General features: G+C 47.5%; 1 protein-coding gene across 6 annotated transcripts in view; it reads left to right on the top strand.

Annotated features, from left to right (window-relative positions):
* Epac (Exchange protein directly activated by cAMP) overlaps window positions 1-17700 on the top strand; it is a 514493-nt gene that overhangs the window by 212271 nt on the left and 284522 nt on the right. The window contains exon 1 of one of the 6 annotated variants that reach the window (XM_075681981.1): window positions 17291-17559. The exons of the other annotated variants lie outside the window; for them this stretch is intronic. The gene's annotated coding sequence lies outside the window, so the exon portion shown is untranslated. Of the gene's footprint in view, window positions 1-17290; window positions 17560-17700 lie in introns of those variants that run through there. 6 annotated transcript variants of the gene reach the window in all.

A 17700-nucleotide genomic window follows, 5' to 3' on the forward strand; every position in this document is an offset into this window, starting at 1 on the left:
AGTTATGCCTGAGAGAATTGTTTGCTCATTTCATGAATGCGAGCAAGCACTTATTTCCTTTAATTTCAATAGATATTTGGTGAAATGTTCAATTCTACGTTCATTTTTTCATTTTTTCGGCATATAGGGTGTCCCAGCTGTAACGTTAGACAAGCTGTTTTCAAGAAAGAAAAACATTGACTTAACACAGTGCAAGTTTTGGTGTTTCTATTTGGTTGTTTTGGTATTTCCTCGGTAAAATATGCGGGGCACGGTGTTCATGTTTATTCGAAGTACCGAACAATGTGCCTAGTGACAAGCCATATATATATGCTTATTCTGTATAGGTTTGTTACAGCCTTTGTAGAAAGTTACTCATTGAAGCCTTGCAGGGTGTCATACTTCCGCTAATATAGATGTTTCCTAAATTCCTAAAACAATGCACGAGATACGGATGTGAAATTCTGTGAAAATAGGAAACATTTAAGCGCGAGCTGTGACTTTCCTGCTTTAAATGCAAGTGTCGCAGATAAAATAGTCTAGAGGAATTCGAAATCCCACAGGTAACGCCGGAAGAAGTAAAGAAAGCCTTGGGAGATATGCAAAGGGGGAAGGCAGCTGGGGAGGATCAGGTAACAGCAGATTTGTTGAAGGATGGTGGGCAGATTGTTCTAGAGAAACTGGCCACCCTGTATACGCAATGCCTGATGACTTCGAGCGTACCGGAATCTTGGAAAAACGCTAACATAATCCTAATCCATAAGAAAGGGGACGCCAAAGACATTAAAAATTATAGACTGATCAGCTTACTGTCAGCTGCCTACAAACTATTTACTAAGGTAATCGCAAATAGAATCAGGAACACCTTATACTTCTGTCAAGCAAAGGACCAGGCAGGATTCCGTAAAGGCTACTCAACAATAGACCATATTCACACTATAAATCAGGTGATAGAGAAATGTGGGGAATATAACCAACCCTTATATATAGCTTTCACTGATTACGAGAAAGCCTTTGATTCTGTCGAAACCTCAGCAGTCATGGAGGCATTACGTAATCAGGGTGTAGACAAGCCGTATGTAAAAATACTGAAAGATATCTATACCGGCTCCACAGCCACCGTAGTCCTCCATAAAGAAAGGAACAAAATCCCAATAAAGAAAGGCGTCAGGCAGGGAGATACGATCTCTCCAGTGCTATTCACAGCGCGTTTACAGGAGGTATTCAGAGACCTAGGTTGGGAAGAATTGGGGATAAAAGTTAATGGAGAATACCTGAGTAACTTGCGATTCGCCGATGATATTGCCTTGCTTAGTAACTCAGGGGACCAATTGCAATGCATGCTCACTGACCTGGAGAGGCAAAGCAGAAGAGTGGGTCTAAAAATTAATCTACAAAAAACTAAAGTAACGTTTAACAGTCTCGGAGGGAAACAGCAATTTACAATAGGTAGCGAGGCACTGGAAGTGGTAAGGGAATACATCTACTTAGTACAGGTAGTGACGGCGGATCCGGATCATGAGACGGAAATAATCAGAAGAATAAGAATGGGCTGGGGTGCGTTTGGCAGGCATTCTCAGATCATAAACAGCAGGTTGCCATTATCCCTCAAGAGAAAATTGTATAATAGATGTGTCTTACTAGTACTCACGTACGGGGCACAAACGTGGAGGCTTACGAAAAGGGTTCTACTGAAATTGAGGACAACGCAACGAGCTATGGAAAGAAGAATGATAGGTGTAACTTTAAGGGATAGGAAAGGAGCAGATTGGGTGAGGGAACAAACGCGAGTTAATGACATCTTAGTTGAAATCAAGAAAAAGAAATGGGCATCCATGGGCAGGACATGTAATGAGGAGGCAAGATAACCGATGGTCATTAAGGGTTACGGACTGGATTCCAAGGGAAGGGAAGCGTAGCAGGGGGCGGCAGAAAGTTAGGTGGGCGGATGAGATTAAGAAGTTTGCAGGAACGGCATGGCCACAATTAGTACATGACCGGGGTTGTTGGAGAAGTATGGGAGAGGCCTTTTCCCTGCAGTGGGCGCAACCAGGCTGATTATTATTATTATTATTATTATTATTATTATTATTATTATTATTATTATTATTATTATTATTATTATTATTATTATTATTATTATCATTATTATTATTATTATTATTAATAGCCTATTCCTACCAGCAACAAAAGTCTCTGCCCAGACACACTCCGTTGCACATTCTAAATCAGGGCGCCGAACGGATTTGAATGATTGATGACTGAATGGGTTGAATAATAATAATCTCTAGCGGTACCATTTGCGTATATTCACAAGACGATTTTGGTATACTAGAATATTCACTATCATCTATATATCAAGGATATAAAGGGACTCAACTCGCTGATATTAAGGGACATCTTAATATGGGCCGACTGGATCTCTGCCATTGTGCGAGTCGTTATTTTTTTTTAGCATTGCTTAAATACTCATAGAGTATAGCCGATCATTTGTAAACTCCTCAAGTATATGTTTTCAACCCGTCTCAAGTGTCGTCAATCAAATATAGCCCAGCAGTTTGAGACAAAACACGTTGGTCACGCTGCCGCCGTCCGCATACATCAAGCGACTCGATGCGAACATTCGACGCCTCGTCGTCTAATTGACGCGTCTAGCTTCCAGCAAGTTGTTCTGTAGTTCGGGCGCAGTAAAAGAAAAAAAAAAGACAGAAAAGCCAAACGCGCGCAGCTAGCTGTCTCGAGCCCGTCGATACCCCAGCGCCGTGTTCAACGCCCCCGCGAACCCCCGCGGGGTTCGCCTCGCCAGGCCGAGAGTCTCGCATTTACGTTCCTCGCGCTGGGCTCGATTACCGCTTTGCCGCCCACCGACCGAAGCAACCCCGCGGGCAAGTTCAATGACCGTGGCGGAGATCACGCCAGGGCGCCGCAGCAGCACCTGTGTTTACTTAGTTCGCGCCCTGGGACGCTTGACTATATAGTCGCTGTCGATTCGCGGGACAGGCCACGCGAATCGACGTGGTGCCTTAGGTGCGCTGACCCCGTGCTTTATACGGCGACGTGATTGTTTTCGTACGCGTGGCTTCCAGTGCTGACTATTATGGTTTGTCGGGAAGGCGATTCTGGTAGTTGGGGGAAAGGGAAGAAGTGGGGGAGGGGGGAGGCTATTGGTGAGACGTTTGCGTTTTCTTTCTTTCTTTTACTTTTTTTACTTCTCCGTTCTCATTCTCTGTACGTAACCATATTTTATTGTAATTAGCCACGACATTTCGAAATCAATGAGTCACGTTATTCAGGAAACTAATGGAAGGTCACACATATCAGTTCCTCACTCAGTCTAATGTCACCGACAATAAGCGTGAAATCAGTGGAGTGGAAGACGGAAGACAAAAAAAAACTAGTTTTTTTTTTTCTACGGTTTTCTAGGAAAACTGAATTAGCTCTATCACAGCTCCGACAAATTGGTAGCAAAGTGTGCACACCCGCGAGGCACAATACGCATAACAAAACTATTATCTGTATTGATAGAGCGCTCCCCCTGCATGACTTTAGAAGGGCTCAGAAAGTCGCTCATTTGGTTAATTAACGATATAGCCACATACAGTCTCCGCAGCTGCAATTCAGGAAATAGAACGTCCTGGGTATCTCGCTGACGTTGACAGAGATCGGGGAGTTTGCCTGCGTCGTAAAGTGTAACGTACCGACGCAAATTTTGCTCCGCGCATCTTCCGCAAGTTTCTCGCGCACGTTCCGACTCCGGCATGAAGTGCAGTAGCTTAGCCCACCGAACCATCTAAACATGTATAAGCACCTCAAAGAGAAAGCGAGGCGGGCTAGCGATTGTCTCCTGAAAGGTACACCACGTCCGCCCGCTTGAATATCAGAAAATAAAAGAAGAAAATCGCGTGGAGGGGAAGGATATAAAGAAAGGAGAAGAGAAAGAGAAGGCCGAAACACATCACAACATGAACGCGCCGTGTACTTGTATTACAGACTATGGAGTCTAGCCCGGCACATGCAAAACAAAGAGCACGCACTCAAAAAACGACGCGACAGAAGCACGTGAGTCGCCCCTCTCGCCATCTCCCGGCGACGCAAACTAAGTTCGGCTAATAGAGAGCTTTAGGTTAGGGGAGGCAAGCGGCTTGCGTACGCAAGAACTATGGGCGATGGTACTGCGCATGCGCAGACCCAGAGGTAGGGGTCTGCGCATGCGCAGTAGCGTCGCCCCTAGATCTTGCGTACGCAAGGCGCTTACGTCCCCTAAACTAAAACTCTCTAATATCGGCGGTTCCTCACGTTGCAAAAGTTCTCCGCGTCTTCTGTACTTCCTGGGTCGCTGTTAACGGCAGTTACCCGGAACAGAAAAAAAAGAATAAAGAGGGCACCCGACCGTGCAACGTTGTGATCTTCCGACAGGTCGCACACCGAGGTGGGGCTGCAGCAGCAGCACGCACTGGGACGCACAACTTCTCCGCGTTGCCAGACGCAGCGAAGGTTGCAGCCGCCGCGCCGCTAACCAGTCGGCCGATGGAACCGGGAAGAAAGGAGCGGGCGCAGGGCGATTGCAGCGAGTTGCGCAGGGCCGAAACAAAGATAGGAACCGCCGAACGGATGCCTCCACGGCAAAGCAGCGACCTTTCGCGGCGTGCCTGTCCGTCGGGAAAAGAGTAATTAGGGCGTAATTAGTTTACTCTCGCGAACGCGGAGGCTTCCCGAGACCACACTGCCGTGGGAGGGTTCGCTGTGGAAGCCACTGACTGCACGCGAGTGTGCGCGCTCTTCATAGAGCGGCAAGGGCGTGGGAACGCGACCAGAGAGAGAGAGAGAGTACAAACGGTACAAACCGAGGCACCGGAGATGCGCGTTTGTATTTGCTCGCTTTCTTTTCTTCGCTTTCGTGTTTGCTTTGTCGTTAACGGCGGGCACCGCATGTGTTATAGCGTACGTTTACTGAAGAGGGCACATCCATGCGTCCGTTGAGTGTGCGTCCGCACGAACTTGCGTGTAGACAGATAGGTGGTGTGTGTACGTAATAGCTAGGTGGACGCGCGCACGCAGCCTGACGGTATTGTACGCACGCAACGCCGAGTCGATTAGGGAGTCGCCAAGGGTGAATGAGGCCCGTTTCCATTGTAACAGAGCGGCTTGTAGCGTGCCGACATCTGACTTCGCGAAGCGGTATTGACTTAAAGGCGCACGTCGCTCTTCGAGCGGTATAGCAATGGCCTTTGTGTTGTATTTAAACGTGCGACATCCGGTCCTTGTAAGATGACCTCAGCGCTACCTCGCGGGAAGAGGTCGCCCAGCCTTCTCTGCGGAAGTATCGCAAAGAAAGCTTCGCTGTAATACTTCCGCTTGTGCTCCAGAAGAGGAAAGGAGGTGCAAGGCAGAAAGAGAAGGAAAGAAGTGGGAGTGGGGTTAGCCATTGTAGACGCCGCCTCGCTTCACCAGTCTAGGGTAATGGGTAGAAGAGCAATACAGGGGGCCTCTAAAGGGAAGCACTAACTCAGTATAAATCATTCATTTTCTCTAGCTTCGCGTTAAATAATTGATTACTACAGGGGAACATGTAGGTGAGATTTCTTTTTTTCGAATTCAGTTTCTGACACTGCAGCACCGTCACACGTCAGCGTGACGTCATGGATTTCAAAGTGCTGTCTAGTATTTGAGCCGTTGCGGCGCGGTAGAAGTTTTCACTTTCGAAGTTCATTCCTTGGCTCCGTTATAGTACAGTGGAACCCATGTCTACCTACTGATAATCAAATAGGCCTGAGTAGACGCGATCAAACTCTGTGTGCTAGTGCGCGAACTTCACGGTGGCATCAACACCCGTCTTTTATTTTTGCATCTTTTCTGGCTCACCAAGGCCTGCTCACGACAGCACGTACTTCTTTGGTATTGTTGAAATGTAGGTTACTAATGCAGCTGAAATATTTTTTTTTTCTTTGTTGCTGCTTTAAATGTGCTTGAAGGAGAAACGAAACTGAAAGGTGATATGGGGATGGATAGATGAAAATAATGGGCGCATAAATACTACACTACATTGCATTTCGCATAAATGCAATGCAGCAAGCGACAACTCCTGCAAAAAGGTGCCTCGCGTCAGTCCGTGTGTGCTGTAGAAAACTCGCTTGGTGTAACGCGTCCAGCCGGCCACATATTGCATTCTCGTGTTCTCGCGCTACGCGCTGAACAGTAACTATATAAAGCCGCACTGGAAAGCAAGGAGAGGAGCTCAGTTTTCCACCGAACTGCGTATAAGTTCGCCGTTCTGCCTGTCCGCACCAGCCGACGCGTCTACCGTTACGCTGGGATTCGAGGAAATCGACGCTCTCAGAATAATATAACTGGCTGCACAAATAGCACGAGCATGGGCGCCGTTTCTCTGCGGCCTTTGTTTGTGTTTCTTCTAAGTTGCTGTGTTCTTTTCTTTCTGTATGTTTGATTCTTTCTTTGGTTTCTTTCCTTTCTTTCTTTATTTCTTTCTTATTTTTAAATTTTTGTTACAGCACATTATACTAGCGATCGATGAGAAGCTTTAGAACGCGCAAGAATCGGGTCTCTCGCAAGCACGCACGCATCGTCGCCCAAAGTTTCTTTGTACAAACAAATTGTGCACATTCCTCCCTCGGCCTTTGCTGCCTTCATTTTTCATTTATATATCAATATACTGCCAGCGTAGCTATAAAGGCGTCGGTCTCGTAAACCTTTGTAAGGCTTTCCCGTGTGTCTGTATAGCTTGTGGAGAAAGCAGCGAGCGAAATACGACAAAGGTGCACACTCAGGAAAATTGCGCCCTCGAGGGCGGATTGGACTTCATTGGACTTCATCATGGGAAATTTTGGAAATGGGCGCATTAGCTTGCATGAACACCATTTTGCACACCCTTTCATTTACCTCAGGGTGTTACAAAACGGGTGTGTTCTCTGGAACGTTCACCTTGCAGAATTTAACGTCGTTCGGGCACTTCAACATGTTAAGCTTCTCAGCGGTTTCAGCCAAGCCATTCTTCGAGACCGTCATACGGTCATAAGGGGCTATGGATGTCACACTGCTACTTCATGTACAAGACGTCACAGGTGGTGGAGTGTAAAGACATGGCGTTTTTGTTTTTGTTTTATTTCTTTCCCTGGCTTTCGCTTTTTACCATTGGCTTTGTCTTTGTTTCGCGTCTGTGTTGTGTTATAGATGAGCTGCCAATCGTCAACGAATCATATATTGCGTCAGCCGATTACACTTCTTAAGATGCATGCATGCTCTTTCTGGTGTAGCATCGGGACTGGCGCAAGAGGAACGTGCGAATTCCTTGCGCCGTTTCGTGCAGTATAGATTGGAATAAGCATACGGAAATGCATGACCGAGAAATAAGAACGAACCCAGCGTTTATTGTGTAGGTGCCGCATTCCGGTAATAGAGTGGAAAGACGGTAGTACATTGTCCACTTCATTCCTTTATGCCTCTCACATCTTACAGCCGAGCTCACTTAAATTGTCTCTTCTTGGTGCTGATTTATAGACAGTCTTAAGCTCTGAAGAGTGTGGCGTGAGCCTACAGAGCAATTATAGGGGCTACGGCTCTCTATAGATGTGCTGCATTATTCCCCGTGGTTGTATTAGCAGCGGTGGGAACTGGTCACATCCGCTGTTCGTCAAAAGCTTAATGTGTGTCGCTCAAGCTTTATTCGATGTTGAGTTTTTCTTCCGATATTTTACTTCTTCTTTTTCATCACATATTGAAGCAAAGGAGCGGCCATCGCTCAGAAGACTCGCAACATCTCCTTAAGTTATTTTAATTTTAAATTGGAGTTGAAGACAAACTCTGACAACCGAGCTTTATTTTTTTTCTCATTATGCTTTGGTTATTACAATCCGCGTTTTCCCCCCACATTCGCAACTTGGCTGCTGGGTGAAATGACCCTAAGTATTGGAGTCGGCGTTTTTAAACGAATTAATTCGTCCGTTCTTTTCATCGCGTCCTGATTTGCGTCTGCAACGTCCGAGATCATACAACACGAACAGCTCATGGCTTTTACGTCACTGAATACCTCAACTTCTTACAATTCTTTGTTAATGCAACGCGCTGTAGGACTCGAGTACAAAGACAACAGTGACAGTTCCAAAAATCCGTCGTTCCTGCGTCAGCAGTCGGCGCGCTGCAGGACAGCATAGCATCGGCGAGATAGCGCGTCTCGGTATTGCAAAAGCTGTTCTCGGAAACTGCGTCGTCAGCCAGCGTACAACGATCGCTTGGACGGCTATGTTACATAAGAGCCGCCTTGTCCAGCCGTGCGGCGGTTGTGTCTTTTCCGTTGGGTCTGCTCGTGGCGATTACCTTCTCCGACGTCCTCGCAGAAAGCCGCGACAGCCGAGACATTTGAGAAACACGAGATTCGCGTAGAAGAAGTCCTGCAGGGAAATCAGCAGCCGAAGTCACACAACGTTCCTGCTGCCGCAAACGTGGCTCGCGCGCCGCGCGTGAATTTCGAGCGGCGCGTGGGGCGAGCTTGTAGACGCGGTCGTGCTCTCCTTTGTCGTTTATTTTTTTTTTTTTTTTTTGTCGGCGATGCCACATCGGGAAGAAGGCGTTTTCTCTCTCTCTCTCTGAAAGGCAAGACGTCGCAGGCTGCGCTTCATTTGAAATGCAAACGGGAACGCCGCTCCCCCTGTCGCCGAAAGAAATTGATAAAAGCGCAAAGAAACGGTTTCAAGTATGGTGCCGACTCTCGCTGGCAGATTTTGCTAGCAGTCTTTGCAGGCCTGCGCGAAGTTGGCAACGTTTCAAGTCTCCTAGCTATAGTGAAGCTCCGGTGACTCCAGAATGCTCTTAGTCTATGCTTTACGCGTGGTACCGGCGCCACAGTATTGATACACTTAGCGCAAGTTTGATGGCGGTACGACGATCGCATGCCCTCGGCGCGTCATCATAAGTTAGTTTCCAGGGTCATATGGAAATCCACTGTCGCAGCTTCCGAGTCATCGATCGAAGGCGTCTTTCATATTCACAATGATTGCTGTGGAATGCGAGCTCTGAGTAGTCGTTTTCTTGTACCTTGGCTACGTTGTGAACTATTGTCGTTAATTTCTCGCCAAATGTGCCTTTTTTTTTGTTTTGAAGCCGAGCCTTCTCGTCAAGAAGAAAAAAGGGATGACTAAGTGGTGTCACGTTGGCAGGAATTCCATAGCGGTTTCAGTTTTTGGATGTGGCAAAGTTGATAGCGATGAAAAGTGAGCGATGAAAGGAAAGTATAAAGCGTATAGTTAAGCGCTATAAAGACAGCAGTGACGGCTCAAAACGCAAGTAGCTGATATTTTATATATATATATATATATATATATATATATATATATATATATATATATCATTGATCGTTTAGCCGCGACGCAGTTGTGTCTCTATTCGTTTCTCTTCTCTCGCATCTACCGCCGGCTCTATGTTGAAGGAGAGTTGCCGAGGGATTCATCTGTATTAGACATTTCCGGTGTATCGGCGCGGAGCTTTCGCGCTTCGTTTACTCTGTTGCGTTCGCGCCGGGTTGTCGAATTGACGTGTCCCGCACGAGCAGGCGCCATGTCGAGCGTGATCGCGCTCTGCGTTGCTCGGCGCCCACACTTTCATTATGCATCCGCCCCCCCCCTCTCTCCCGCACGTCCGTGTTCCATGCAGATTTCCGTCGATCTTCTTTTGACCGGAGAAGGAGAGAGCGATAGAGTGCGGACATGAACGCCAGTGAACCGAGTACGCCATAGCAATTGGAAAACTGGGAATAAAACCAGGTCAATCGGATAAGACTGCGACGCAATGCGAGCACGCATGACTCACCGCGCGTTTGCTTAGTAAAGACCGGTCCAAGTTTTCTTGGTTGTGAAGTTCCTGCATGGTTTGTTAAGGCACGACCACACTAGCGAAAAAAAAAAGAACGCGCGCCGCATGGCCTGCCTCGCGGAAGCGTTCTCACGTCGACCGGAGGATGGGGCTCGCAACTACATTAACGCGACAGCGTTGAGCGCCCCGACTCGCGAAAGATCCGGTGTCTCGGCGTCGGACGCCGTTTCGCGAAAAATCGTTCCGAACTACCACCACGCAGGCCCTCCGCGTGGCGCAGAGGCGTTACTGAACTAATCGAATTCCTCAAAGTAAAATGCCTCGGAAAAATCGTAAAGTACGACAGTAAACACAACCTACAGACATGATGGCGTCGGGCTGCAATTTGAATATGCCACAAAACATTATTCTGTTACGTGCAAACTCAAACACAAGCCCATTTTCCAGTGTGTTATAGAGTGGCGCGGCGTGCTCGGTTCCTGGCAACAACACCATCCAGATTGCCCTCTCCTCCGCGCATCCGCAGGAAAGCTGCGGTTGCCGGGAAGCGTGACAGTTAGTGATCTTTGGATGCTATCGCGTTCCATTCTTGAAGGCGAAGCTGCCGATTTACTCACGTGGACTGGCCGCGCGAAGGCATGCGGTCCTTTCTTGACTCCGCCAGGAGTCATCAAACATTCCTACTGCAGTGATATATAGGTGATAGTCACTTACGAGGGCTGGGGAAGGGAAGGGGGAAGCACTGATCCAAGTCGAGAGCGAAGCTGTCACGTAAGTGTCGCCAGTGGAGGCGCGACCCCTCGCTTCGGCACTATGCACGGTCCTTTCGGTAACGCTGTGAATGAATGAGCAGAATTTTTCCTGACTACATCTTCATCCAAGTACCCGAAGCACGAGGTGTATGTGCTGCACATGGCCCACAATTTGTTTGTTTAGAGAAGGCAGAAATGGCGCGTCCAGCGAGAAAGAAAGATCAACCAGACACGCGTTCGGTTTGCTACCCTACACCGGGGAAAAGGTATACGGCGTGAAAAAAGAAAGGAGGAGGAAGGAACCAAGGCGAACGAACAGCGCCCGGCAAATGTTGAACGCGCATACTGGAGTGAATGACGATCCTACCCCGAATCCAGAACAAAATATTGACTTTAATATGGTTGCGAACTGTGCACACATGGTGTTACTCGTGTTATGCGAAAGAAGTGGATGTGGTGACGAACTGTCTGCCAAGGGTGGTCATTGTCTGGGTATTCTGTAGTCGTGGCCTTGGGTATTAACGCACAGAGTTAAGCTAACTACAGACTAACAGTATATGAAGACAGACGCTAGTTTCAGCTATACAGCCTATTGCAAGCCAGGCTATGCCGTTTTATCGGCACCGATTTTCACAATATCAGCGAAAAAAGAAAGCATAGCGAATAAAAAGGACAAGATGAAAACGACAAGAAACAAGCCACAAGATTTGTGAATGTGCGAATTGAGATGCACGAAACATACGCTACACGTGTCAGCAAACCGAAGTAATAAAGACGCTCTGCATGTCCAGCCTGCACAGAGACCGTAATTGTTCCAAATCTAATTACCACTCCAAGCACCATGTGTTGTATTGCATGGCACCAGCAATCACGGCAATGAGGTCCTGAATCTCCGTTTATACGTATGCGTTCTTTGTTATATTCTGCTCCCAGAGGCCTTCATTACCACATCGCTCAAGTCTCACTTTGTGTACACTGAACCCACTGTCCTTCCTGTGGTCGACTTGATAAACATTCACACTATGGAAACCGGGGGTAAACCGTAGTTAATTAAACAGCAGACCAGACACAAGGGCTGTCTGCTGCTTGATCCTTTAAGTTGAATAATCGTTACGGCAGCCCATTCCGGCGATGTGTTTACATGCGGGAAGCCTTGGCGATGATGTCACTGTATCATTGGCTGCAGTTCAACGCCACATTAGTCTGATATCCAGAATGACGCCCAAGGAAGCGAAGTTGCTCTCTCATTTTTTTCTTGGCGCGTCGAGTTGAGCGGCCTCCCGATTTTGAAGCTGTTATAGCTTTTTGGTTTTCCCGGAAAGAAATATGCGTGATACGTGATTATTCTGCTAAAATGGAGTAACCAAGAGTTTAAAATAGTTTTTCAGCAGAGAGAGAGAGAGAGAGAGAGAGAGAGAGAGAGAGATGGGAAGAAGGAAAGGCAGGGAGGTTAACCAGACTGAGTCCAATTTGTTACCGTACACGTGCGGAATGGGGAGTGCAAGAGAGAGAGATAAAACATGACTCTATTCCGCACTTTCACATGCACTAAGTTAGGTGTAGGGTGTGTATACGCCTCGTGCATCGCCTATAGAGGCGCCACTGATAGCCACCTAGCGGGCGTTTCCAACAGTACTCGCGGTAGCAGTAGCAGACGACAACCCTTTGCAGCAAGGATGGCTGAAGTTCGCGGCTGCGATTTCTCCTTTGTTCGGGCGCCAGACTGCTTTTTCTGTGGTGATAGCTGTAGGGAAGACGCTGACCTCTGTGGGAGCCGGTATGAACACGATGTTACCGGTGTTTGGGACAACATGGTCCACATACGGGCCAGGTGCGTCCCGCAGACAAACGCCGTGAACCCCGTTTACATGAAGTGGAGCTCATGTAAATGGAGCCGACAAATTTTGTTGACTAATGCTATGTCTCGATCGTGTTTTTTTTTTATCCTACCCTTGCTGTAATGCTGCTTCTGTGCCTCAATAATAAGCACCCGTCGTTAGTGCAGACTTATATCAAACAAATCGTTGTGATGTTTCTGCCGATGAATACATGTGACATCGCCGAATAAGTGCAGTCAAAGTCGCCTCGAGAAGAGTAATTGCGAATTTATTGATGGAAACGCGTACACTAGACAACGAAGTCACCAAACGCACGGGTTAATAAAAGCGCGTGTTAGTGCTGTACCGCCGATGAACTACCCTTCCCGCTGCAGTTTTTGCAATTTTAAATTCCCCAAGGGAGCTGCTTGGAAACGTACAAGGCTAAAGTCTGACTAACTTTTCAGTACTTTTTTTAAATGTTACTAGAGAGAGGTGCACATGATATACTTAAAGGCGGAGCAGCGCCGGTCAAAGTAGATGAGCGCTGGCGGCAAGGCCGCGTTTAGTCCTCTGCGGCGTAAGCATAATAAGAAATAATTCAGTTGAGTACAAAATTCACATGCAAGAAGCTACTACATTGTGAAAGAAACAAATCACTTGGCGTGTTAAGTCTGCTCAGACAGCATCGAGGTGTGATGACTTCCCAAACGTGACGCAAACTTTTCAGCGAAGAATGGAACAAAAATACCATATGCAACAACTATTAGCAATTCTCGCCCTGAAATACCTATTTTCTAAACACATTCGGGCAAAAAGAATAAAGCTGTTAAAGAACCACTTCCTTGGTATCATTCCGATAAGACACAGCGTGATTTATACCCTTTACAAACTAGGCAGGGTGAAAACCTCGCAGCTCAAAAGAATCAACAAGAGTTATGCATGAAGCAACTAGCAACAGTTAAACACGTGCGAAGCCACGCATAAAATACATGTAAAAACACTAAGTGCGTGATAGCTGGTGCGAGGATTTACCGGGCCACATAAAACTAGCAATTTCAGTTCTTGCAAACTTCTGTAGCTTTAACATACAACACAATGTACTCGTGCAGTCGTGCTGCCTAGCTAGCCCAACGCGGTAAGGAAGCGGAAGATAATATAAGCGGCAAACGGCATTCCGAACTTTAGCGAAATGCCTTTAAACCGCATGCTGCACTGTAGAAGGACTTCGTCGCTTACGCGTCTAACTACGATCGAGTGAAAAAAACAAAACACCGAAGCGACAAAGGAAAGGATGAGAACAAGAAATTTCCCGCCGAAGCGACGATCCATTGCTACCGTTGCTCCCACTGATGAGGTTTCAGGGAATGATTAGAACCGTATCGCCGGCACGTTTTCGCCGGTATTTGAACACCCCACCGCGAAACAATTCTTCTTGGACGTTCCTTGAAGCTTCGGCCACCCTGCACATGCGAAGCGTGTTGCCTATTTTGCTCTGAAAACGTGAATAAGACAGAGAAGCGCTATCAACGACACAGCGAACTACGGCGCGCGGCTGGCTCCTCTCCCTTGTGTTATGCGCAAGGCCGCCGCCAGTGGCGCGTCCATCGGTGCGCACTACGCGTATAGTCGGGCACTCAAGTCTGTTGCCTTCAGGTAGCGAAGAAGTGCTCGAACTGCTATCTGGGCTAATGAACAGTGAGGCCAGGCTCCCAAGATCTTCGCTTCCGTAAATGGCCTGTCATACAGTCTGTTCAAGGCACACTGGAGAGTCGCACGTTGATTATCGAAGCGAGAACAGTGGCACAGAAGGTGACTGATGGTCTCTTCACACTTGCACTTAGCGCACATTGGTGAATCCGCCATTCCAATACGATAGCTGTAGGAGTTGGTGAATGCTACTCCTACCCACAGCCGACACAGTAGTTTTGCGTCACGTCGTGAAAGGTTTGCTGGTAATTTATGTTTCAGTGATGGGTTGAGGCTGTATAAACGACACTTAGAGTTCTGTGGTGAATGCCAGTAACTTAACGTGATAGCACAAGTGAGACTGCGAAGCTCTCTCCTGGGCTCTCCATCCTGGACACGTCACATCGGGCAGCGACATCGTCGAGGGGATTACCAACGATGCCACAGTGTCCCGGCAGCCGCTGAAAGATGATATCGTGTCCTCCGTTCAGAAGCACAATGGCAAGTTTCGTTGATTTTAGACACCATTTGTTCATAATTGCCATGTCGTAAACTTCGCAAGCTCTGGAGGGCTGCTTTCGAATCACAAAGTTTTTCAGCAACTCGTCCTTCAGCTATGCGTGCTAACCGTATCTGTTGATAGCACGATATTTGAATTCAGATGTAGTTAACATAAATGCACGATGAGTGACGTTAAAAGCCAAAGCCACCTGTTTCCGTCAGGCCGCGCAATGCAATCATTCTTGATCGAATTGACCTGTTGCAAACGCTGCCAAATTAAGAACGTATTTTGCCGTGCGCGCGACCTTTCAGCCAAGTGCAGTGTGTGCAAGGCGAAACATAATGTTTTCTCTTCGGCACTTTTCAATTATTTATCAATGAAGACTACGTGAAGTGCTGAGAATACTGCACACGAGACCCGACCAAATGCAATCGAGCTTGTTTATTAAGTGATTCTTTTCAAGTATGACACACCCGTAGCTTTATTGGTGATGAGTATCATTCGCGCAACAAAGAGCTTGTTTTATGTTTCTTTATTTTTTTACCGTTGCAGTTTTGTCAACACCGTCAATTGACGTCTTAAAATTAGCGTCAGGTCATCGAATTTCTTATTGCTGGTTTACATTAAGCTCACCACACATTCGCAGAGTCTAGTTTCTTGCCACTCTGGAACCTTAGGTCGCAGAGTCCCCGATCAATACTTCAACGAAACTTTAACAAAAAGAAGTTAATCATCGTCACCATCTCAACAGCAGATGCGTCTATGTTGTGATGCTCGCGTGAGCCACTTTCATTTTTTCTTTGACTTAATAAATCAAACCTAGAGACACTATCGAAACCAGAAAAATAGCTCATTTGTGTCCTTAATCAAGTGCAATATGCGCAGTATAAGTGAAGTAGGCCGGGTGCCGCATATAGCCATAAAAGCCTTTACTCAGCTAATTAGCAATAACAACATATTGAGAGACGCAACAGAGAAAGTTGATGAGTACTTTCATCTTCACTGTTGTGACCGCTAATGACGCGCAACCATTTTTGTTATTTTACCTCAGCTCAGTTCAGTCCGAACTGCTTTAAAAGCATGGGACTAATCGAGGAACTATAGAGTGCGAACTGACGCGTCCTTTCTTCATTTTTTTTTGTATACTCTTGCTTTCTTATTTTTTCTGCCCTTACCCCGTTCCCCTGTGCAGATTAGCCAACCAGACGCTTAATTGGGTTGACCTCTCTGCCTGAACCTTTTCGTCTCTCTATCTCTCTTATTTTAGGGAAGCATTCGGGGTTGATTTCAGGTAAAGCCGTTTGCTTCTGGCTTAACTACTTCTATATAAGCCATATGCGCGTGGCTCGCCGTTGGTGTTCTACACTGCTTCGGTTTCTACATTGATTCGGTGTTTAACACCCAGAATATTTGTACGGGAAAGCATGCAATCAAAAAACAAGAAACAAAATAAATATGTTGTTCACTAATACACACTAGAGAGAGAGAGAGAGAGAGAGAGAGAGAGAGAAGTCATAAGCAAAAGGCAGGGAGGTTAACCGGGCCGAGCCTTGTAGGCTACCCTGCACTGGGGAAGTGGGAGAGGGGATTGAAAGAGAAGGGAGAAAGAGGCTCAGAGTTCGAACTGTTATACACACAACCGTTCATCGCCTCAGTCACTCACAGGCGGTCATACAGGCTGGTGCATTTCAAGAAGCGCACTATAGCGCCTTTGTGGCCTTGCATATAGCTGGCGCACGAGGCCACGGACCCAAGATCTTCTCCTTTGTAAAGGGCCCGTCGTCTAAGTGCCTTCAATACACACTAGCGCTCTCAGGGAGATGCAGCTTGTAACGATATATGCAAGCCTGCGCTCAAACTACCTTAGATGCGCTTTGTCTTAGGAACTCGCGTAGGATGCGAAGCACGGCGACGTACACTGCCTAGCAACAGTGACTGTCAGAATTAGCCGCTAGGAAATAACAGCAAGGGCGTATGGCGCGTCAGTTGTATGGATGAAACGACAGTGTCGGCGTTTGGTTGCCTAGACGAGTGCTCGGCGTTCTTTAGTCCAGGTCCACAGAACGCTTCGATATAAAAGAACCGCGCCTACCTACTGAGCTCGTTAGTTCCACCTTTCAGCCATTTCGAAAACAGGCGTGGAAAGAAAAAAAAAGGAAAGGAAGATTGCATGACCGAAGCAAACGACGCTAGAAAATTCGGCAGGATTACGTTCGCGCGGCCCGTCTTCATTATAGAAACCGAGGCCCAACGTTGCGAGATAAAAAAAAAAAAAACCTGACGCCTCCGGTACGCCCGAGTGCGGCCAGTTTGTCCCGCTTCTCTAAATACTCAACCCGTGCACGAAGCCGACAATCATTTCCTTTCCTTCCTCACTGAGCTTCGCGGTCCTGTCGCTTAGAGGACGCCTACCTGCGCTGTTGCCATCAACGTGCCTTCTCTTTTGTTCGTTTGTCGCGGCGCTGACGGAGCGATGAGGCGGGCAGAGGAACAGGAAGCCTGGCGGAAAGGAGCGGGGGGGGGGGGGGGGGGGAGGGCGAGGTTTTTCGTGTCACCGGGTCTCTGGAGTTCTTGCGCGAACGTCTCGTCTCAGCTCGGAATAGACGGGCCTCTTCCACACACAACACACACCTTGCTTTCCTCCTCACCTACGCACGAAGAGGGTCCCAGTGGAACTGAAGCACCGTTGGCTGTCTTCTCCAGTCGCTCGCACGACTTCTCGGAAAGCCAAAGGGAGGTCTGTTGCGTGTGTGGGGAGCTAACGCGGCGTTCCCGTCGAGTTTGGCTTCCGAGTCGCAAGTTACGCGGTCCTCGAAACGACGTACGTGCGAAGCGCGGTCGGTCTCGTCTCTCACCAAACACTAGCTCATATATAGCTGGGTGTGTGTGTGTGTTTGAGTGGGTGGCTCTGTGGTGCCACAGACCCTCCTTCAACTTGGGCCGTTGCATGGAGTTTTGAACTACGGGACCCGCACTACGAAAACATGGCACGGCCACGGTAAGCCTATGTATAGTCTTTCCTTTCGCCATGGATGTCCTCGCTTATTGAGAATGAACCTGCGTCCCCGACTCGATGGCCTGTACCAACTGGACAAGGCCATAGTTAAGCGTAAAACATGGACGATGTCCTCAAGCAAGA

Source organism: Dermacentor variabilis, chromosome 2, assembly GCF_050947875.1.
Source record: "Dermacentor variabilis isolate Ectoservices chromosome 2, ASM5094787v1, whole genome shotgun sequence".
In the NCBI taxonomy this organism is placed as follows: Eukaryota; Metazoa; Arthropoda; class Arachnida; order Ixodida; family Ixodidae; genus Dermacentor; species Dermacentor variabilis.